The following is a 25,087-nucleotide window of genomic DNA, read 5'->3' as shown; positions in this document are numbered from 1 at the left end:
GAGCCAGACAACTACTTACCTTCCCTTATGTTGGTTGAATCTCTGGCTCTCCAAGCTGAGGCTGTACCAGACATCTATGGTGAAGAAGACTTAATAGGACATGAAACTGTACCCACCTTTAGTGAAGTGGAACTCAGAGAACGACAGGAAGCTGACCCCATCATCAACCATGTCATTAACTGGTTAAAAGCTGGAGACGAAGTACCCAGTGACATCAGTCCTGACTCCCCTGACCTCAAGCTGGTGCTTAAAGAGTGGAAGCGTCTTGAAATGCGAGATGGTCTACTGTACAGGAAACGTCAGTGTGAAGAGAAAACATCCTATCAGCTCGTACTTCCAGAGTCACTCAGGGCAACTGTACTCACTTGTCTTCATGACGACATGGGGCATATGGGGATAGAGCGTACAACTGACTTAGTAAGGTCAAGATTCTATTGGCCACGAATGGCTGCTGACATCGAGCACAGGGTCAAAACATGTGGACGATGTGTTAGAAGAAAGACTCTGCCTGAAAAAGCAGCACTTCTTGTTAGTATCCAGTCATCTAGGCCAATGCAATTGGTTTGCATGGACTTCTTATCACTTGAGCCTGACACCCACAACACTAAAGACATCCTGGTCATCACAGACCACTTTACAAAGTACGCAGTAGCCATACCTACTAAAGACCAAAAGGCTACTACTGTTGCAAAGTGCCTGTGGGAGCAATTCCTGGTGCATTATGGGTTTCCTGAATGCCTGCATAGTGATCAGGGCAGGGACTTTGAGTCTCATACTATTAAAGAGCTCTGTGCCATAGCTGGCGTCAAGAAAGTGCGGACCAGTCCCTATCACCCGCGAGGAAATCCGGTTGAGCGGTTCAATCGCACCCTTCTTGGCATGTTGGGTACCCTAAAGGATAAGTAGAAGAGTCACTGGCGGGACTTTGTAAAACCACTCAAACATGCCTACAACTGTACCAGGAATGAGGTTACAGGGTTTAGCCCCTATGAGCTGATGTTTGGGAGACAACCCAGGTTGCCTATAGATATTGCATTCAGTTTACCTGTCAGAGAGGGGAAACCAGCATCTCACTCACAATATGTGCGGAATCTCAAGTCTAGGTTAGAGGAGTGTTATCAAACAGCCATTGAAAACGCACAGAAAGTTGCTGACAGGAACAAACGCCGTTTTGATAAGAGGGTCAGAGAATCTACCCTTGAAGTGGGGGATAGAGTCCTGGTCAGGAACGTCCGGCTGCGGAACAAGCACAAACTTGCTGACAAGTGGGAGTCTGCAGCGTACTGTGTTCTGAAACAGATGGGAGATTTACCTGTGTACATGGTTCAGCCAGTAAATCAAGATGGTCCAATCCGCACTCTGCACAGGGATCTTCTGTTACGATGTGGGCAGTTGTATGAAGCTGAAGAAGATGAACCAGATAAGCCAAGGGCCACACATCGTCCCAGGACACGACAAAATTCTCCTCAGCAGCAAGAAGAGGAAGATTGTGAGTCTGAAGATGACTACACCGTCTTTCCTGTGAAATCCTCAGTCTTTACTGAGGAAAGGTTCACAAATGTATACGACATCCAAAGAAAGCTGGATACATCTGCCCATTTTCCCGGAAAGAGTGATTTGAGCGAGACATTACCACCCCAGTCTCCAGAGGAGCTCTTGGCAGGTAATTAGATGGCATTGCCGGTAAAAGAAGCAGAGGCATGTCTTGAAGAGGCTGGAGAAATCCAGCCAGAGACTACTGTTGCACAACCTTTTACTGAGGATGTGGAGATCTTGCCTGAGCCAGGCAATGTGATGCCAGCTATCACTCTGGAAGATGATGATGTTCCCTTGTTGGATTTTGGTGATCCAGAAGATGGAAATAATAAGATAGGAGTACAGAAAACTGACATTGAAATCCCTGATGGTTGTGATCAACAAGATGAGGAAGTACTTGGAGAAGTTGTGGACGACACGTCTGTACGTCGATCGGAAAGGTCAAGGCGAGCACCGGGCCGATTCCACTACCCACAGTTGGGAAAACCCCTCATCTCATTTGCTCAAAACCTTTTAGATAGTTTCAACCAAACACTCAGTATATTTAGTGAATATGAACATAAAGAACTTATAAGTGTTTGAGCCAGAATATTATAGCATATGAAGGGACTCATGCTGATTTAGGAGGGGAGTGTGTAACCCATATAGAATATGTTGTCACTAAAGGGTTAACTAGTCGAGTGTCAAATTACATGATGCCAGTAGAGGGTGCACTAGCACTGTTTTTTGCATTCGTCATTGGGGGATTCTCTTTTGTATCAAGTTGCATTAGAAAGAAAGCTCTAGTTCACGTGGCGAAAATAGATCGAAAACAGTAATATCTGGTCAATTCTAATCAGGAGTTGTGTGGATAAGATGATCTTTTACTAGTAACCCGAGGATTGCATTGTTGGAGACGGATTACGGTGTTCTTTATCGTGTTTTCTGCTGAAACCTCCGATTGGTTTTTATCCTGGATTCAGTTTGGTTCCAAACCATACCGACTTCGATGGCGAGCCTGTCCCAGTGAGTGAAATTCTACAGAAGGAACGTTTGGACGTAGTGTGGCCAGCTGTGTCGGATTCTCTTCTGCGGAGTGACTGAACTGATTTGTATCCAGACCTCGGATATTGGATTCCATGGATTTCAGATAAGGAAACTTGAATGTGTTTTGGTTTACTACCCGGGTAGATTGACTTTCTATTTTCCCAAGGACAATTTATTTTGTTTTCCTATTTTTTTCCTAAATGAAAGAGCTCTATTTTATTTTGGGGTATTCTCTAATGTAAGAGAAAATAATTCTGTGAATAGTGTGTTGCATAGTGATTGTGTAATAAACCTGCCAGCTGTTCTGTTTCAAAAAAAAAAAAAAAGGGTCACGTCTCCTTGTGAGTCTTGTCAATTACTGCTCAGAGCCTAGGTAATAGATATATAGCTATTATTCTAAATTCAGGTTAGAGGTGCTACAGACAGTAAAGAGCTTGTGCAGGAAATTAAGAACTTCCCTGACCTGCCATCAAAGACCATGAGCCTCCTTGAGCTTATCACTTTTATGGATGATGAGGATTTATCGGAGATCTACCCCAACTTTTGGACTGCTCTCAGGATTGCGCTTACTCTGCCAGTCCCTGTGGCTCAAGCAGAGAGGAGCTTTTCAAAACTCATCAAGTCATACCTGAGGTCCACCATGTTCCAGGATCAGCTCACTGGACTTGCCGTCATCAGTATCAATCACTTAATAGGGGAGCAGATTGCATACGATGACATCATTGATGATTTTGCATCAAGGAAGGCAAGAAAGGTCAGGTTTTAGTATGTTTTCTGTTCTTTAGTTTGTTTTCTGTTCTGGGCCTATGCCCTCTTTAGTGTTTTTTCACATTTATGTGATGAAGAATTTGTGTTATTTAGAATATTTATTCTATATTTTTATATTTTTTGTTGATGATAATATTGTTTCTCTCTGCTTTTGTTACTTTTTATATATCTGATTGTATATATTTTTGGCATATTAATATAGTGTATATTTATTTGAGTTCTGATAACTTATACTCATATTTTGTGCAGAATGGTGTTCATTGTCCTTTGGCATTGTTGGAGGTGGAAATTGTGCACCTTAAAAAGTGTGTTTGCTGTTTAAATTGCAATAGTTAATAACTTAATTCTCTTAAGTCTGGCTTTCTAATGAAGGATATGTGCAATTGAGAAATTACCACTTATGTTGTTATAATAAAATATAACTGTTTGTGCAGAACTTTGTTTGTTATTTTTGTGTGTGTGTGTGTGTGTGTGTCGGGGGGCGCTCGAAAGGGGTCTCGCCCAGGGTGTATTTCAATGTAGAACCGCCACTGATCACTGGTGCCATAGATTTGCAAAGATGTACAGTTCAGGTGCACAACAGAGTGACTGTGTATTTATCACAGTCATCCAAAATATGACGGACACTAAAGAGAGTGCTGAACCCTCAGAATGAAAATATTCTGAGCAGTTTCTGGTCGCTGTTACTAAAGTGAAATGTGATAAATGAAAGGTGTTTGCTTATGGTTGATGTCATCTGTTGACATTAGAGAAATTAATATAACTAGATAGGTTAGAGATTTAATAAACTGGATGCTATGGTGTGCTTGTAACTTCATTTAACTTTTGAAATCTCAAACTTAAACAGAAACTTTATTTGCTATCACACAGTTTTGTAATCTTCACAGTTTGAAATCCACCACTTAGTTGTTTCTGCATTATTTTACCCAAAAGTGCAGGTCAAGAAATTACTGAACCGTATTAAAAAGGGACAAAACCATGACAATTTTTTTTTTTTTTTTTTTTCAAAGTGACTCATAACTGATTCAGATAAAAATGTATTTGCCTCATGTCATAATTTTAAAATGAATATGTCTAACATCAGATAGTTTTTTGATGATATAGTGTTAAATATTTGTCCTTAAATAAAACACAAATCCATAAAATGGCACACACAAAATCCAAAATGCCTCACATATCTTGCAAAATGAAGAACTGCATTCAAAGTATCACAACCCCATCTCAAAAGCAAATAATTGTCTTACTGTACGTTGAAAATGATAAATCATGTACACACAGTTTTTCAAAACCTAAAGCTATTCTGTCATAAGCTCCTACATTTCTGTACAATATTGAAAGTAATTGGCAAAGAGAAAAAAGTCAGTAAAGATTGAAACCCAATTTATTTATTTATTGCTGTAAGCATTTGTGGTAACTTGTGAGCACAGTATTACACATTATGAAAAATTTAATTTAATTAATTTTAATTAATTAATCAGTTTGCTCTAAAACATGTCTTCAACGGTTATTCAACAGATTAATGAAATGGCTATTCAAATGGCTATTTTTATAAATGGCACATTTTTCAACCTAAATTTCTTTGATTTCTATCAAGATCTATGCTGTGTGTTACAACCAACAGTAAGTATAGTAAGTAACCTACACATATTCCATCTTTGCAACATGCACTGATTCATGTTGCTGTTACATGCAGTACAGTACGTCAGAATTTTGTTCTAATGGGAACTTGGGTACGACAGTTAGCTGAAGCTAAATATGGCTGTTTATATGTTTTAAATATAAAAAAAAATTCTTACAGAAAGGCATCGATTCGCTTCAGGAAGCTTTATTCACCCCCCACCCCCAAGCCATGTGGGACACTTTTTATGATGGATGTATGCGCTTTATTTGACTTCTTTAGGTCTACTGAAATATAACACCCATTCACTGCCGTTATGCAGCTAGGAAGAGCCAGGATAATTTTCACAAATAACTCTGATTGGATTCGCCTGATAGAAGAAAGTCATAAAGGATGCCAGAATTTACATTTTTGAACAAACTATCCCTTTAATATCAGGCAACACATACTTTCACAAAGTGTTCTTTCACAGTTTAGCTTTTTGATGCATTTCTTGCAAGTACTAGGTGGACACACTGTATTCACAGAAGCCTGTAAAATATTAAAATTCACACTAATATTTATTACCAAACTAATGCCAAAGCCTTCAGGAGATATTGCACATATGGGAGAGCTACATTGTCTTCAGGCCAAATTACACCATATGATGCACATGTCCATTACAGCTGTGCTAAAAATTCATCATCAGCCACAACTTTCTCATAGAATGTGTGAATTTAGAAACTTACCCCATTATAATTGTCAATGTGGTTTTCTTGTCAGATGATTACAATGAGACTTGCCAAAGTCACCCTGTCAAAATGGGAGTGAGAAACAATATATCTTTTCCAAGCTGGAAAAGCTTGTTATAGCCCCACTAAAAATGACTGAAATGACTCTCCATAAAACTGTACACAAATTTCTGATCACCTCTACCCCCTTTAAACTTCATATGAAAATGACAGCAGACTTCGGCTTCTCCCTGCCTTTCAGCACATACTTTTTCAATCGGGAGACCCCTTAATGATATATTGTTATAATATCTGCATCTGTGAAGTTTTGGTCTTTGTCATAAATACAGTTTACAAAATATCATTTGGTTCCCCATCTAATGCAGCCTAAGTTTTCATTACCATGTGATGACATGTGTGCTTGCACACAAAACAAAAGTAGGCATTTGTTGCATCCAGTGGGAACATAAATAATTATTATAATGACTTACATTGTCTTATTACGCATTGCATTGAGTATCGCGATGCATAAACAAAACCATGTCTGCATTTGTGATCTGCTCAAAACTCACGTTTGAATTATCAGTGGCAAATCCTTTACATATGTAAACGTACTCATATACTGTGAGTCAGAAGCCCCAGACTGTCCTTGCAAATATGGAACTGTCCTACTTTATAGAATCAGACACCGGGTTCATGAGTGCACCTTGCATATAATAAATCTGGAAGAATAGCAAGAATATTTGGCGTGCTGTCCAGGGGGTGGGCTCTGAGCTCAGCATCAGCCCAAACGCTGAGCGCTCCCCCCGGAATGGGTCGACGGTGAGTAGTCGCTGTTGGAGGGAAGCTGAAAGACTAGAGAGAATGAAGGTAAGGCTGCTGAGATTATTATAGTGGTTCTCTCTCCTGGTGGTTGGATAAAGCAGTGGTTCCCAAACAGGGCTGGCCCAGGTTCTGTTGGTGCCCCAGGCGCCCCTCATATATACAATTCTGAAAATGCAGATTAAAAAAAATAACTTTACTATAATATATCAGAAATACTGATAAGCATTAACATAAATAAGTTGTGAATAAATTGTGATAATAAGTGACTTTTTATGAGTGAATCTGTTAAAATAGCCTTTTGAAGAGACCAGACATGAACTACTCCCACAACTATGCCTACAGTGACAAGTACTTATTACAACAAAAGAGAAATATGAGCAATATGAAATGCCAAAAACAGTTTAATGGACAACAAAGGCAACAAAATAAGGGCTACATTTTTTAATTAATTTGTACATGTTTGCCAGCTAGCTAGCTAGTCTAATTAGCATATCCATAAATTTTATTTCACTTTTGTGCATACAGTGGAAAATTACATTCAAACATACAAACTTATTTCATTTTATGAATGCTAGATTAAAGTCACAGTCCTGGTCTTTTTTAAAAGACATTGAGACACTTTTTGGTGAAGTAAAAGCAACAACATTACGGAAGCTTAAATTTATTTTAAAGAAAATAAAGCAGTTAAGCAGTTAACTCAATCAATTCCATGGTGTTAGTGTTGCCTGTTAAGATGTTCTAAATAGGCTATTTCAAAATACTACATAAACACCACGGGCTAATACACAGTCGTTAACTTGTAATTTTTATCTCTATAGGCTATTGATATTTTTTTCTGCTCCTCTTCTTTATGTGTCAGGGTTCATGAATTCATTGTTTCCTGCTCGTCTCATGTTTACGTCACGCTGATTGTTTGATGTGGGCGTTACCGCTGAGCATCTAATTCCTACAGCCTACTTAATGCTCTGTCTTTTGTCTCTTGTTTGTCAGATCGTTGTTTGAGATCCTCTGTGCTGCATGTCTTGTGGGTTTGTTCCGGTTCCATGTTTCACTGTGGATTACTTCGTCATCACCTGGACCTTTCATCATCCTTCACCAGCGCACTCAACTCACCATCTTACCCATCCTGTGCTGTCATCGAGGTCCCTGCGCCACACGCCGTCAGCTATAGCCTTTCTCATTCATTTGTCAATAAACCGTTACTTGCATTTTGCTTCCTGTCTTCAATCCCCTGACAGAACAATCTAACCACTATGGAAGCAACGAGTAACCCCTCTTAATCGCTGGAGGAATTTCTCAGCGCCAGCATTCGTTGGATGGATTCCCAGAAGAGGAACCTTAACGACACAGGTTGTGCTGTACAGGCATTGGTGGCGCAGGTGTCCGAGCTCACCCAGCAACTACAACTCCTGCAAGTTCCGACTGTGCCGCCCATGCCGTCCGTCCCCCCCACACCACCAGAGAGCCCCTCCCAGCTAGAGACCTACCTTCCTGTTCCAGAACCATATTCTGGTGAGCCAAATTACTGCAGAGCTTTTCTAACACGATGCTCTATGCATTTTTCTCTTCAACCCAGGACCTTCAACAATGAACGAGCCGAGGTCGTATTCGTTTTAACGTTGCTGACTGGGAGAGAGCGGCATTACGGGGGATGGTGGAGTGGGAAAACCGAGACCCATGCTGCGCCTCGTTCCAGACACTCGCCGCTGAGATGAAACAGGTGTTTGATCGGGCCGTTGCCGGGAGATAGGCGACCAGAATGCTTGCGGACTTGCATCAGGGAGAGAGATCAGTGTCGGATTTCTCCATCGAGTTCCATACCTTAGTGACACAGTGTGTCGGAACGAGGGAGGAGTGGGAATGAGGAGGCGCAGTGGGACATTTTCCTGCATGGGCTGGAGAGAGATCTACGCCCTGGACCTTCCGACTTCTCTCAATGGACTTATTGAGTTGGCACTAAGAGTAGATGCACGACTGTCCCAAGTAGAGCGACGGACCCTACCCAGTCATACTCCGAGAGATCCTGCTGGTACGTGAGTCAGCGGCGGGGACGCGGTCAGCCCCGTCTACGATCACGAGCCCATGCAGGTAGGGTGAGCTTGGCTTTCCCGAGAGGAAAAGGATGACCGGGGGAGCGGTCGTCACGCCTACATCTGTCCGGTAAAAGGCCAAGCCCGATAGTAAGTATGAGGCTACTATCGGGTAGGATCTCCACCGAGAAGACCTCATCATCATCTACGCTCCTCATGGTAAGACTGAGATGGTCAGCACACACCCACGACTGTCAAGCACTTCTGGACTCCGGTGCTGAAGGTAATTTCATGGGCCATGCACTTCCGCACAAACTTCAGATTCCCCTCAAACCACTCACTCACAAGATCGCTGTTCACGCCCTCAATGGCCAAGAACTTCCTGTCATTTCACTCACCACTGGAGAAAGTAACCTCATAACGTCAGGCAACCACTCTGAAATCATCTCCTTTTATACATTAGACTCTCCTCTTGTACCCATAGTCCTTGGACACCCCTGGCTCATCCGTCACAACCCTAAAGTGGACTGGCAACTGCGATCTGTCTTGGCCTGGAGCAATAAGTGTCATGAGTCTTGTCTTGTGTCTGCCTGTCCGTCTGTTTCTGTGTCTGTGTTTCAGGAAGAAGCAGTGGATTTGTCTAATGTGCCCACGGAGTACCTCGACCTAAAGGAAGTGTTCAGAAAGTCTCGAGCTGCTTCTCTTCCTCTGCATCGTCCCTATGACTGTGCCATAGATTTACTGTCAGGTAAGTCTCGGCCTAAAGGCAAATTATATTCACTTTCTGTACCCGGAAAGGGAGGCTATGGAGAAATATATTTCTGATTCTCTAGCTTCGGGGTTAATCCGCCCTTTCTCTTCTCCAGCGGGGGGACGAGGATCTTTTTTTGTGGGGAAGAAGGACGGGTCTCTGCGACCTTGTATCGATTACCGGGGAAACAGCATCATGGGGGATGAATACTTATCCTTTGCCATTGATGTCTTCAGCCTTCGAGAGGTTGCAGGGAGTGTCATTCTTCATGAAATTGGATTTACGTAATTCTTATCATTTGGTCCGCATTAGGGAGGGGGATGAATGGAAGACCGCTTTTAACACCCGCAGGGGGCCCTTTGAATATTTGGTCATGCCTTTCAGTTTGTCCAACTCCCCAGCGGTCTTCCAGCCATTCGTCAATGACGAACTGCGAGATATGGTCGACCAGTTCATATGTCTACCTGGATGACATATTGATTTTTTCCTCTTCTCTCCAGGAATATGTACAGCACGTCCAACGAGTGCTTCAGAGGTTGCTGGAGAATGGACTTTTTGTCAAGGCGGAGAAATGTGCGTTTCATGCACAGTCTATTCCTTTTCTGGGGTACATCGTTTTGACTGAGGGAATGCATATGGATCCTGAGAAGGTTAAGGCTAGGGATGTCCCGATCAGGTTTTTTTGTCTTTCAGTCCGAGTCATTTGATTTACAGTATCTGGCGATAGCAAGTCCCGATCCGATACATCTATAATACATAAAAAAAAGAATAAAGAAGAGCGAAAAAACAGATCCAGGATGTTCAATAAATTACATTTTGAAATATATTCAAATATAAAACAGCTATTTTAAATAGGCTACTAAAAATATTTCAAACATTTTACTGTTATGCTGTACTTTGGATCAAATAAATGCAGGCTTGGTGAACAGAAGAGACTTCTTAAAAAAAAAAAAAAAAAGCTTACTGTTCAAAACTTCTGACTGGTAGTATAGGCAACTTTAATTTTTTCTCTTATTTTCTAGCTTTTAATTGGCTTAGAAATCTATAATTGCTGGACAATAACAAATAATAATGATTTGTTTATATACTACAAACACTGTTTATCACATAATAAGGCAGAATAGTTTCTATACTGTAATAAATGTCAATTAGCACTGCATTGTTCATATACTTTATTTATCACCTGCTGGAGATGACTTAAAAACAATTTATTGTCGTGATCGTATATATTAATGTCTTCGTGTTTACATAAGTTTCTGTTTTCCTGTGAAAACCACAGCGATAGCTGGATGCTTTTGTCCATATTGTGAGTTTCCTGATATCGCTATCAGCCAGAGAGCGCGCTTTGGCTTCTAGTATGAATGAAACATACACTGCATGAGAGTTTAGCGCTCCGTGATGTTCATCTTGCTGTATTCTGGGTCCGAATGAAATATCAGGTCAAACGCAGACTATCCTGTCTCTTTGAGTTTAAATCTATATTTATTCACACCAGCTCTTGAAAACAAAGTGATGTCATGCCGCACGCGTTGCTGTTTCTGTGTGGAGTCAAAAGGGTCTAACTCTGTGCCACCGCATAACTAAAGATGTGTTAAAAAATAATGGGAATATATATATATATATATATCCGAGTCCTGATTAGGAGGTAACATCTGATTCCGATATAGTCTGAAACCACACGATCGGGCCCGATTTCCGATCACGTGATCGGATCTGGATATCCCTAGTTAAGGCTGTGGTAGATTGGCCAAGTCCAGATTCCCGTAAGGCCCTACAGAGGTTTCTGGGGTTCGCCAACTTCTACCGGCGTTTTATTCGCAACTTCAGCCAACTAGCAAGAGTTGTTGGCGGTCAAGTTGTTATTGGAAGAATGGCTCCACTGGTTAGAAGGCTCGGGGGTACCTTTTATAGTATGGACCGACCATAAGAATCTAGAATACATTAGAACCGCCAAAAGGTTGAACTCCAGGCAGGCTCAGTGGGCACTTTTTTCGGTCGTTTTGATTTTACTCTCTCATACCGCTGGGTTCCAAGAACATCAAACCCGATTCTTTGTCAGAATCGGTTATTTGTCCTGGAGGGCTTACGGTCCGACGTCATTCAGTGGGGGCACTGTTCCAATGTGGCTTGTCATACGGGAGTTAATCATACTAAGTTTTTGGTCAAGCAATGATTCTGGTGGCCACTTATGGCTCGCGACGTTCACAGTTTTGTTTTGGCTTGCTCGGTTTGTGCCACTGGTAAGACTTTCAATCGACCCCCAGATGGGTTACATCAACTGCTGCCACCAGCGCACTCAACTCACCATCTCACCTGTCCTGTGCTGTCATCGAGGTCCCTACGCCACCAGCCATCAGCTAAAGCCTTTCACATTCATTTGTCAAAAAACCGTTACTTGCATTTTGCTTCCTGTCTTCAATCCCCTGACATTATGTTGAGACACTTTACTAGTTTGAAGCTTTGATGCAGCCATCATCTTCTCAAGGTGCAAACAGGAAATAAGCTGTGAAATCATGTGAAACTGCACATATTTAATTACCCTTTATTAACCCTTAAGATTTGTTGTGAAATCTTATGATTTTTCATTGATGCCAATTTTATTGTATTCTAACATTATTTTAATCAATTTGTTGATCGATCAGTAATAAAATTATGTTAACTTTAGAAATAATTTTGCCTAATATGTGGGTTTAGGCGCGCAAAAGATGTCACAAGAGGGCGCACTTCTGACCAAAAAATATTAACTTTCCTGCCCCGCCCCCAAGTCATTTTGTGCCCTAGGCAACTGCCTATGTCGCCTATGCCACGGGCCGGCCCTGTTCCCAAACCGGTCCTGGAGGACCCCCTGCCCTGCACATTTTGGCTGCATCTGAAAACTCTTAAATGCTGCCTTCGGAGGACACATTCCAAGGCAGGAAGGCATCAAGGCACGTTCGAATCCAAATTCTGTTTTACTTCCTGTCTCCGGAGGACCTTCTTCTGACCAGATTTTGAAGGCAGCATAGATGTATCCTTTCGCTGCCTTTGATATCCCACAATCCTGTGCGTTCCATTCCGTGATGGTTGAACTAAAAAAAAAAAGATCTGAAAGTTACGTTTGGTGGTCAGTTTGTGAGTAAATGCATATTTCTGACTAACTCTTTGCACATTTGATGTTAGTTCTAGCGAGAAATCAGTATTGTAGTAATTAAATTAAAAACTCATTCTATTTTGTTATAGATCATTAAACTGTTATGCTGCCTCAGAAGTTTGTCCGAAATCAGTTTCATGAGGTGCCTTCGTGCAAAAAAAAGTTGCCTGTAAAGTCATTGCCTCATACGGCATCGAGGTAGCTAGTCAGCTGCCTAAGTTTTCAGATGCAGCCTTTTTTGTATGTCTCCCTAATCAGACACACCCAATTTAGTTCTTGCAGTCTCTACAAACGAACTGATGGATGGAATCAGGTCTGTTAGATAAGGGAGACATACAAAAGGTGCAGGGCAGGGGGGCCTCCAATAGAGGTTTGGGAAGCACTGGGATAGAGGATGTGATTACTGATGGTGAATTAGCTGCATTGATTATCTATGTGCGGTTTTCTCTCTCGTGGTTGGATGTATGGTGCGGTTATTTCGCGTTGATTATTTGAACATTTGGGTGACATTATGCAAATCTTCTCACATATTGATGTATACATGTGGGGGCATATTATAATAAGCCCTTTTTAACGTTTACAAAGAATATCTCTTTGGATTTGAGACTATAGTCTTTGCAACTTTACAGATCTTCTTTATGCACCAAGAGCTTGTAACACTCCAAAGAGAAAGGAAAACTTTAAATCACATCATATGACCCCTTTAAGTATTGTAAAATTAATTGCATGTGTTAACGCATTAATTTTGATGTGGCGATTTAGGACGGGGTGCCGATGATAATCAGGGAGGAGGAAGCTGACTCGTCACATTCCCCCTCCCAAGCGACATCCCCGTCATCAGGGCGCCGCCCACACGGGAGTGCTACATTCCTCAACCAGGCTCCAAATGGTCGTAGTGGGTGGGGTGGGGATTCCTCTCCGGGCAGTCCTCCCTCTCGCAGAGCCCCGGAACAAGGACAGAGAAACCGGATTTAGTCAACAGCCTCAACCGACCACAGGGCAAAATGACAATAACAGGGAAGTCACTTACCCCTTTTGTGGTTGGGAGGCTGTCTCCATTGTTTCTCCATCCCAGTCCGGGTTTTCGCGAACTATTGCGAGCGAGAGGGAGTGACATCAGCGGGTGTTTCCCAACTGCTCTGTCTAGGCTCCGCCATGCCCGCATTCTCCACCAGTGTAATGGGAGGAGCCAACAACAGACAGTGGGCATGGCGTCAGGCCTTGGAGAGGCTTTTATTAACAGAAAATAAAGTATAATAGGGGATAAACATGGCCAAAGGGGGAGAGTGTCCAAAACAAACAGGCGATCTGGTGTCCTCATCATGCTGCGGGGTTCGTGTGGGTCGGGCAGTGTTCATGGAGGAAGGGTCCAGGTAAGGGGCGGAGTCCGGCAGCCGCACGCACTCCCCTCTTCGGTCCAGGGCGCGAGGGGCGGCGGCTTCTTCTAATGGCCGCATCCTACTCGACGGCCGCAGCGCTTGCAGTGGATGGACTGCCCAGCATCCTGCCCCGTCGGCCGTGTAAACGGGTGCGGTTCTCGTCCGGACCGTGGGTCCGGTGGCTCATGTCTCTGGTGGCGCAGGATTTCCTCAACGCACCCTTCCTGGACCCACGAGGATACTAGTGTGCATGGACGGGGAAGAGACCAGTCTCTCGAGGAGAGGCGCGTTGGGCTTTTAAACAGCGCCGGTGATGAGGCTCCATTCAGGCTCCTGTCGGGAGCCTGGTGAAGGGTGGCGATTTAGGACAGGGTGCCGATGATATATATATATATAGGGGGCTGACCCCCCTTGAAATGAAAATCCTAGAATCACTCCTGCCTGCTGGATGCAGCTTGGCAGTGTTTCACAGGAAAATAAGAGGTTCAAGATGACGCCAAGCTCAATTAAAGTTCATCCTACTCCCTGCAATTGGATGAATCTGACAGTGTTAACGTGGGGACAGGGGCAATACTGGTGGCTCTGGAAGCTGGGGATCAGCTGTATGGATCAGTATGTTGTAACACATATAACATTTCTTAAGCCCCTTTCACACTGCACGTCTGACCCGGCATATTGCCGGAACATTGCCGGGTCGCCTTCTGTGTGAAAGCAACCACGTCCCGGGATTGATTCCGGCATTGAACCCGGGTCGGGGACCTAGTAACATTGCCGGGTTCAACCCGGGACGAGCGCTGTGTGAACAAAAGCCAGATCTAATGCCGTGTCGAAGTGATGAAGCATGTTATCGCGCGACTCTTTTACCAGCTGTTTTGAAGGAAGATCAACGTTCGCGACGAAAAAATATGTGCAAACTGTAATGAAGCAGAGAGCAGTTAGTTCCGAGTACCAAACAAATCATTTCCCCCACTTGCACATCACAAAATTTGAGCATAGTGTTCTGAATATTTCTTTTGGGAAATCATGTTCCCAGAAGTTGCCGAGGGCAGAGTGCACGGGAGTTTCGAGAACTTTTGGCTTATCTGTTGGTTTGAAGCACCAGGAGGGACTGTGTATGTCTTCACTCCAACTGATCATATCATTCTGAGGCAGCACCCAGCTGCATCCCGCAAACAATTGTATTAGCCAACATATTTATGCCCTCACACTTTTTCCCATAGCAGATCATGAAGGCAAGCGTGAAAAGGAGTGAAACCGCCATGAAAGATTCCATATGTGCTGTTTGTAAAAGCACACATACTGAGTTATTGCTTAACTGCTTATTTTAAAAGTTCATTTGAAGAGATTCATAAAGAATAAAATACTTAAATTATCTGAAAAATCTAGGCTCAGAAAAGCCTTTTTTTATTTTTTTTTATTGTGGTGGGTTTCCTAAAGCACCTGTTACACATTAGCACTAAATAAGATATTTATTTTATTTAAAAATAAAATAATACATAAAAATATAAATAAAGGCTTAAAATAAACTAAACTCTCATGCTGTTTTGTTTCTTTGTGTTTTGTTAAAAAACACTTTCTCTCAAAGCTGTGAATTAATTGTATGGACTCTTTCAGAATAAACAACATCTCTTTGAAGTAAGAGGTTTAATATAAAGTGTTTTATGAGATCATTCTTGAATTTCAGACATCTGTGACCAGATTTTCTAAACAAATTAGTGTGAGAGTGCAATCACATAAAAGTACAGAGGAAAGTTCTGCAGGTGACCTACTAACAATGTAAAGTTTAAAGAACACAGATGAAGCAAGATCAAATCCATAATGAGCGACACAATCTACCAAGAGCCGTGCAAATTAGCATAGGGTTGGTGATAATCAGGTGTGGGTAATCTACTATCAACACAGCTACAAATTGGGTTAAGATATTTTGGGACATCTCCTCATGTGCCTTTAGAAGTGCAAGCTAAAAATTGCAAGATGTTAAGGTACAAGCTGTCAGTAAATCTGTCAGTTAATAGTTTGGGATTATAATGACAAATGCATTGTTTTAGAATTTGAGATTTGAGAATTAGTGATTACATATAATTGCATGTTATATATAATTATTTCTTCATAATCATCCTGAAAAATACTAATTAAGTCACTAAGTAACCTCTGGTCTTTGCCACCCAAGATACATATTATGAGTCAGACCACTTTTACTGCATATCCGTGTCTGTCTTTGTCTTGGCTGTCACAAGAGATACTTGATTTGCAATAGCAACATGTGTTTCAGATCTATTCTGCCAAGACATATAGATCATAGAGATAATTGGTGCTAACATTCTTGGACTTTACAATGTTTTGTTGTGAACCTGTCCTCTCAGTGTGCTCTCTGAGAGCCTTTAAACTCTCCACCTCCTTCAGCTTACTTGTGCTGCGGCAACTACATCTTATATGCTCACAACATCATGTCTAGCATATCTTGGCCATAGCATAAATGGGATTAATTTATGATATAATGCGTACATTATGTATTAGTTTGTGCAAGATTTCCCACACTGTTTGCCAAAGAATAAGTTAACCTGCCCTGTTGTATTGTATCTTTTATTTATCCTGGTCAGTCTATTGGTGCGTTCCATTCGACAGGGTCCCTACGCAGTGTTCACTGCTCCCTACTCGCTGAGCATGGTATATCAGTTGAAGTGGACTTCACTGACAATAACCGCTCATTTGGAATGCCCTGCAAACGTCATCAAAGAAAGTCAATGATGGGGTCGTGCAGATTATGATATAACATAAATATAAAGGACTACATTCATATTTTAATTTTTATTTACAATCACATTTAAAATATGTACACTATACATTAAAAAAAATAAAAAACATTGAGTACTATATAATGAAAAACGTATGTTTATTGTACACTTTAATTGACTATTGCTGCTATTACTTGACTATTAACAGAATTGAAGCCATGCTGTAACTGTCATGCAAATATGAAAATAAACTTTTATTTGGTTAACTGTGTATATATATATGTGTTTTTAATAAATGGTCATATAATTGCATAGCGGTCTTGTGCGCCTTTTTCCCGCGCACAGCCATATAGTAAACACTGAGGTAAATAAAGTAAAATAAAGAAAAATGGCAGAGCCTCATCTGCTTCTAGTCGCTTTTACATTATCATAGCTTTTTAAAATCCGTAATGAATATGAGCGAAGATGGCCGTTCTGACTGGTGGTTACGTGCTGCGCGCAATGACAGTTGGGGGATAATCCCTCTCCACTTCCTGTGAAGTGATGTATCAGTGTTCCCTTATTCCCTGTGCCGTGCGCAGTGCCCTTCTAACTGAACATGTTCGCTCCCTTCGGATTGGAATCTCACTTAAGATGGCGGACCACTTCGCAGTACACTTTATGAGATTTCCTTTAAATGAAAGGAAGTGCACTTACTTACCTTTGGTGACCCAGGAAGCAGTCCATGGATAGTAATGGACAAAATTGGACAATTCAATGAATCAAGGCACCATGTGTGTACAGAACACTATGACAGGAGAACACAATCCCATGTGTCAAATTTTGTGGCAGACATGGCATCATCAATCAATGGATCTAATATTTAAATGTCCATTGTTCCACAACTGAAACTAGTAAACATGATGTAAATATACTGATTTGGTCTTGTAATGTTGTGCTACTGTCAGCAGAAAGAAATTCATAAGAAATTCAAAGAAATGACAGACCAGAGACCTGCTATGCACAGGGTCTGGAACTCAGCAGGGTTCTGGGGAGATGTCGGGATAGATCAGCCACTGAGTGCCAGCCAGACTCTAACTGCTCCGCTTACGGTCACATCTAGATGATGTGATGGACAGTCATGCTAGAAAACATCAGTCAAATTATCATACTGCCCTAATGGAAAGGGAAAGTTCCCCTGGCCATGAAACCTAAGAATGTGTGAACAACAAGTTTATGAGTAATAATATAATCTCGTTTGTAATTAGAAACAGAAAGAGAGAGTTTGTGTTTCTGATAATCACACAGTGCTTTCCCCTGATGCAAGATTTGTTTTACCTATTAAAGCCTGACATGGAAAACAAGAACCACGTCTACAGTACATAGAGAAAGTAGATACAACTTTACACAATAGACTGGATAGGGCAACACACACCATGAGATGGCTGACCACAAACATGGCCATCCAAGCATCATGCCAAACAGGATTTAGATAATTCAGTTGATTCTGTCCTTTTGCACTGTTTTGCTCACACAAACTCGTCCCCAACTAAACATATGTAAGTATTTCCCAAATTCATGCAGAATGATCATAAATGTAACATAAGATTATATTTTTTTAATGGCATATATCATGATTAATATTGCCAAATACAATCAAGTGTACACTCTTAAAAATAAAGGTGCTTCAGGATGCTATAGAAGAACCTTTTTTGTCTAAATAGTTCATAAAAGAAAACTTTAACATTTGAAGAGCCTTTCTGTTTCATAAAAGTTTCTTTGGATTATAAAAAGGTAAGTAAGAGATGTTTTTTTTTTAAAAGAACCTTTGACTGAATGGTTCTTTGTGGAAATGGAGGCTCGTGGGTTTTAAAATAGAGGAGGCACACTAATTGTTTTGGTCTGGGGATCCCTGCCGATGATTATTATTATCAATATGGTAACACTTTACATTAAGGTTCCCTTTATAAAGGGTTTATAAAGGTGTTTATGAATGACTAATAACTCATTTACAAATAAGCAGCTATAAAATAAGCAGCTATAAATGCATTAATAAAATGGTGATTTTAATGCAATACCTGCCAAATAGTGAGCCATATTTGACTCACATTATAAATGCTTAAATATATTTATTAATACTTATTTCACTTATTCATTCATATCTCATAACTCATGTCAATTTCTAACAATGTTTCTTACCAGAATCTAATCTGTAACTTACTCATGATCCTCTGCAAAAGTTCATGATGTGTAACCACAGAAATGATTAGAGACTGAAATATTTTGTTTATCAAGATGAAATTATCATCTTGATTTTTATTTTGGGGTAAAAATAATAAAAGCACACCCATGACTTGAGATATTAATATAGAAAAACTCCAATATTACCTGTGAACCTTAATGTAATGAGCCATTTATTAATGATTTATAAATGCTAAAAACTTGTGAAAATGAACCTTAATGTACAGTAACGTGAACACTTGTGAACCTTTTATTAATGAGTAATAAATATTAGTAACATGTGAGACCATTTATTAATGAGTTAAAAACATAAGTAACGTGTAAATGCAAACCTTAATGTAAAGTGACCACATATGAACCATTTATTAATGATCTATAAATGTTAGTAACCAGTGAAAGTGAACCTTAAAAGGTTATTAATGTTTATAAATCATGAATTAATGGCTTATTACGTTAAGGTTTGCAGGTAATATTAGAGTTAACATTTTTAATATTAATATCTCATCAAGACATGGTTGTGCTTTTATGATTTTCCCCCCAAAATTAAAATCAAGATGATAATTTCAAAGATTCTAATCATTGCTGTGGATATGCAATGAACTTCATGTACGTTTGCGGAGGATCACGGGTAAGGTACGAGTCATGAGATATAAATGAAAAAAAGCATAAATACAACATCAACGTCTTGCTAATATAGTGATTTTTTTGCTGCATCACGAATAAAATGAGGAATCTAGTTTTGAATAAAATAAGTATTAATAAATATATTTGTTAAGCATTTATATCACGTGAATTAAAAATGGCTCACTATATGGCAGGTATCGCATTAAAATCACCCTTTTATTAATGCATTTATAGCTGCTTATAAATTATTTATAATGCATATGTAAGTGAGTTATTAGTATTTTATAAGCACCTTTATAAACCCTTTGTAAAGGGAACCTTAATGTAAAGTATTATTATTATTATTATTATTATTATTATTTGCTTATCCACTTTAAAATTTAGTTGGAAAACGTTAAGAAAACGACAGACATAAAGCAAAATAATATAATTTCACTTACATGGCCTATCACTTGAAGCAAACATCCATCCCTTAAAGGACAACTCCGGTATTTAACACCTTGAGTCTATTTTGTAGTTTGTTTTGGATGAACAAGAGTGGTGGACAAAGAAATTTTGACAATGGTTCCTGTCGCGACTTTTTGACTATTTTAGAATTGCCCATGACCGCATTTGAATGGGAGTCAATGGCCATGCACAAACATGCCTTTAAAACAACCCTTAATGTTCGTTTTCGAAACTGTGCAACTCACCAAGTGGTTAGTGGTGTTCGTTGATGATTTAAAACAAATATATCGGCGCAATGTATTATTTCGATCCGTTTATTTTTCTATAGGGGAACTATTTTTTCAGATACTTCACAACCGCGTATAAACTTCTGCTCGATATTTGAGTCTGAAGCGTTGGCACACTCCCGACCACTTGATGGCGATAAAGTGTCTAGCTAGCACATAGAGTAAAAAAAGGTTTCGCGGGAAAGTCACTCTCACAGTCGAGTTCAACTACCAGGCATCCAATATGGTAAAACTTTGTGCGGTCAGAAACTGCGGTAAAATCCCTAAAAATAGGAGTTGTCATCGGATTCCTTTCCACAACCCTGAACGAGTAAAGTTTTGGCTTTTATTCCTCGGGTTTGACATAAACACCCCTTTAGATGTTCTTCGAAAAGCTGACCATCGTGTTTGTGCATTTCACTTTCAGGATGAGGACTATGTTAAATCTACAGGTTCTCGAAAAAAGTCTCTGAAGAAACTCTATCTGAAAAGGACAGCTGTATCGACGCTCAGTGGACCGACGCAAGACGAAGAAGACCTTGGGGTAAGCTAAACAACATAAAATGATGTGTTATTTGTATGCAGGGCTCTACAGTGCGGCCATTTCACTCGCACATGCGACTAAATATTTGGGCTTGCGAACGTGAAAAAATATTTGGGCGCACTCGTGCGAGTTTTTGTGTGGGAGAAAAACGTTGTCTGAGGAAAATCGCATATTATTGAAAGGACGAGCATAGAGAGAGGCCCGGACGAGCGCCCGCGTCTTCAAACTGTCTTGCTCTCTCTCACTCCTTCATTCCCTCTGTTAATCTAAATTAATTGAGAATTGACACAATGGTAGCAGTAAAAGATCAGAAGAACGAGGTTTCACGTGGAGCATTTGGATATTTTTTGTTGACAAATCTTGTGCAATGTCCTAAAACTGCCGGGATAATCACACAACGTCTGCTAAAATGATACGTCCGATTCGCAAACTAATGACTCCTTTGAACCGGCAAATTTAGATGTAGCAAATAAACAATATTTCTCAAGAAAACAATCAAACCACCGTTAAAGTAGAAGTTCACTTTTAAAATAAATTCTGTCATCATATACTCACCCTCATGTTGTTTCAAAGCTGTATGAATTTCTTTCTTCTGGTGAACAGAAAGGAAGATATTTAGAAGAATGTCAGTAACCAGACAGTTTTTGGGTCCCATTGACTTCCATAGTAGGAACCAAATATACTATGTAAGTCAGTGAGGGTGAGTATATGATGACAGAATTTTCATTTTAAAAGTGAACTTCTCCTTTAAAATGGCACAGTCTGAGCCATCATTACAACAGTGCTTGTGTCAGTAATATATATGAGATGTTGTGTTCTGCAACTTGTAAAAGGCTGTTGGTGGTATAGAACCCCTTGTTTTCAAATATCCCCTTTCTTCAACTCCTGCGAAGGACCGGCATTCTACCTCTGGCATGTCCTTTGTTCTCACCAGCCCACAGCAACGGCCTCAACAATCCACGAAATCCCCAAGGAAGTCCTTATCTGGCAGTTACCTTGCTTTCCCTGTGATCAGGGAGAGCCTGTCACTATCTGTAAGTTTGTATATTGTATTTGTTTTACTTTGTGTGATGTATCACTAGAATATTAATTATATTACTTTCTTTCACTTTTGAACAGCCAGATGATTGTGAAACTGAGATGCTTCAGATGGACACCAGCATGTCATCAGTCATTGAGGATGCCCCAATAGACATGAGCTTCAGCCTCAGTCAACAGTCAACTTCAAGTATAACCTCCAGTTTAAGTTCCTCAGAAACGGAAGAGGAGTGGGATGAAAGAAAATGGATTGTGAACGAGTCTAGTCTCACGACACTGTTTAGAACGTGCCATACATGTGGTGTACCCATCACTGATAAAAAAGTTACAACTGCAGGCAGCCATATAAAAATTGAATGGACATGTTTGAAAAATCACCATGGCAGGTGGGCATCATGTCCTGATGCAAGAGGAATGGCACAGAATAACCTGCTTGTTTCTTCTGCTACGCTTTTCTCTGGAACAACTTTCACTGAAGTACACGAGTGGGCCAGAATACTAAACTTGCAACTCCTGCAAAAATCTCAGTACTACTCCATCCAATCACAATACCTTATTCCAGTAGTACACTTTGCATACAAGACTCATCATGAGAATATTATCAAGCGCCTTTTGAGACAAAAGGCTGAAGGCGCGTCCATAGAGCTGTGTGGAGATGCCAGGTCTGACTCACCAGGTGAGTGTTTTTTTTTAATTATTTTATTTTTATTTTTTATTATTATTAATACATGGAAGTATGGATTGTAAGACTGTGTTAGAAGTGTTCTTCTCTGGATACTAAGGAGGACTCACAGGTTGTCACACTATTACATTATACAGCGTACAGCTGCAAGTATTCCACCTATTAGTTTCAGCTTCTGTCCAGTAATGAGATCATCCACTTTGAACTACTACAGGTAAAACCAAAATTATTCTTCTCTGATTTGTAAAACTATACTCTGGGTGACAGAAAGTTTAGATAAAGCATAATTCAGTGAGTATTATATTTGTTTTCCCTTATCATTTTAGGATCAAAGAGGAATGGGTGGTATGAGCTCTAAATTAAAATCTATTGCTCATTCATTAATTTGTATTCTATTTCTTCAGGTAACGGAAGCTAGCAGTTCAGTTGCCATGGAGTCCCAAGGCTGTAGGAGAGGCCTTAACCATTTAATTTTTAACGAAGAACTAGACATAGATCTCATCACTACAGACCAGGCCCCATCAGTGCGGAAAATAATGAGGGAGGAATTCCAGATGATTCACCACGAGTTTGATCCTTGGCATGTAGCAAAAGGTAAATAGTTGTATCAAAACAGTTTAAATTGCGAGTGACTCAATTACCATCATCAAATTATAACCTGATATCAAGACCCCACATGTTGTACTGTGAAGGAGAACCTTCACAATTGGCACACCCACATTTGCATTTGTTAATTTTCTGTGTTTCATTACTATTATAAACAGGCATAAAGAAAAAACTAGTAGCACTCGCCAACAAAAAGGAAAATCGGGACCTGCAGGGCTGGCTTCGGTCGATCCTCAATCACTTTTGGTTCTCATGCTCATCTTGTGGTGAGAGTGCTGAGGTAATAACCCGGACGTATAAAGATAACCAAGTGGCAATGAAATCCAGTCAGCAGATGACCAAATAGTCTTGTTACAATTAGTTTTGAAATGTAATATATTCTGTAGGAACTGAAGCGACAGTGGACCTCAGTCCTTCACCACATCTGTGGGGAGCACACATGGGAACAAGATTGTAGAAAGTGGGCATGTCCTCACCCTGCTTTACACCCAGATGAGCAAAGGACAAAGCGATGCCTACACCCAGAGTCTCAAGTGTTCAAGGCTTTACGGTCTATTGTAGAAGATAAAAGACTTCTGAACGACCTAGAGCAGTTGACTCACTTCAAACATACAGGTATGTAGCTTTATGTAGGGATTTACGCTTTACTACACTAATTCTTAACCACATGCATCCAATATGCATCCAATATGAGATAAATCAGATATAGATAGGCATACACAAAATAATCACAGTATTACAACTTACATTTGCACAAAACAAAAGGCTGAGAAAGCACATGCAAACTTATAGTCATGATAAAGGTGTAAAATGGTCCCAAAAATAACTCCGGCACACTGGCTTTACATGTTTCATGGTTGAGCAGCACGCAAGTTGTATCAATTAAGTTGTATCAATTAAATGTATTATAGAAAATTAATCAATCGTCGATTAATCGTTGACGTCCCTAGAAAGTATGCACCTTTTCAATCTATGTAGTCACTCTCAATGTCTAATGAAACACTTTCATTTTCAGGTGCTTTGGAGGTGTTCCACAACGTTATGCTAAAGTATCTGCCTAAACGACTGCATTTTGGATACGACACCATGGTAGCTCGAACACAGCTGGCCATCATGGACAACAATTACAATGTTGGCCGAGAGCAGGCACAAACTTCTGAAGGTATTGAGATTTTCATACGTAAGTCCCTAATTGAGTTTGTATAACAACTTGACTAAGTAATGTTCTCTGTCTAGGACTTACAAGATACAGTATGAATTTCCTTAAACAAAGCAAGGAATGGTTAGTCAAGAAGATCTATGAGCCTACAAGTCAGAATTTTACGCAACACCTTGTGGAACGCGTGTTGGAGAGAAGGGAGGAAAGCGCACCTGAAAATATGCCACATGTCCAGTGTCCTCCAAACATTGCCACTAAGGAGAGACCCACGAAAGAACATCTCATCAAGAAACACAAATCCAGATTCACTCGCCACACGGATGCTTGAGAAACTAAGCACCTCCTTACATTATAGGACTTTTACAGTTTTAGACTAATTTACATAATGTTATTGAAATATTGGGAGACTTACTAGTCTCTGTACGTTCCAGTTTTTTTCAGTCCTTACATGTAAGGTAGCAGTCCATGCAATCTTTCCCAAATCTGTAGGTAACGAGGCCGTTAGAATCAATATTGTAAATTTGGTTGTTGTAAATATGTTTGCAAATATAGAAGGCCTATGTCTACTTTTACACATTCTATACACAATCTATGTGAAAATGTTTATGCGTAACAGACTGTGGTATGTTGTACTTTATAAATTAATGAGAAAAGAAGTTTGAAAAATAGATTTTTATTTAAACATTTTTAACAGAAATTGAATTTTAACAGAAATTGAATGCAAATGTCAGTGGGAATAAGTCAAAATAAGTCCTCTATCTCGCTTGGTTTTAACCCCGCATACTGTCCAGTGGGGGATGGGAATGCATTCCTAACAGCCCACACCACGCAACTGGGCAATGCAATTCTATTTCCTCGTCCAAGTGTTTGGCCTTTGAGGGCCCACTCCAGAATTACACGGTAAGCCACAAGTCGGTATTGCCTGAGGATTACATAACAGAGCATAGACTGCGTCAGCGGTGGCATAGTTTTCGAAAAAATTATAGTCAAGGT

The sequence above is a fragment of the Carassius carassius genome, chromosome 17, assembly GCF_963082965.1.
Source record: "Carassius carassius chromosome 17, fCarCar2.1, whole genome shotgun sequence".
NCBI classification, from domain to species: Eukaryota; Metazoa; Chordata; class Actinopteri; order Cypriniformes; family Cyprinidae; genus Carassius; species Carassius carassius.
The sequence above is the reverse complement of the archived record's forward strand: the minus strand, read 5'-3'. Positions refer to the sequence as shown.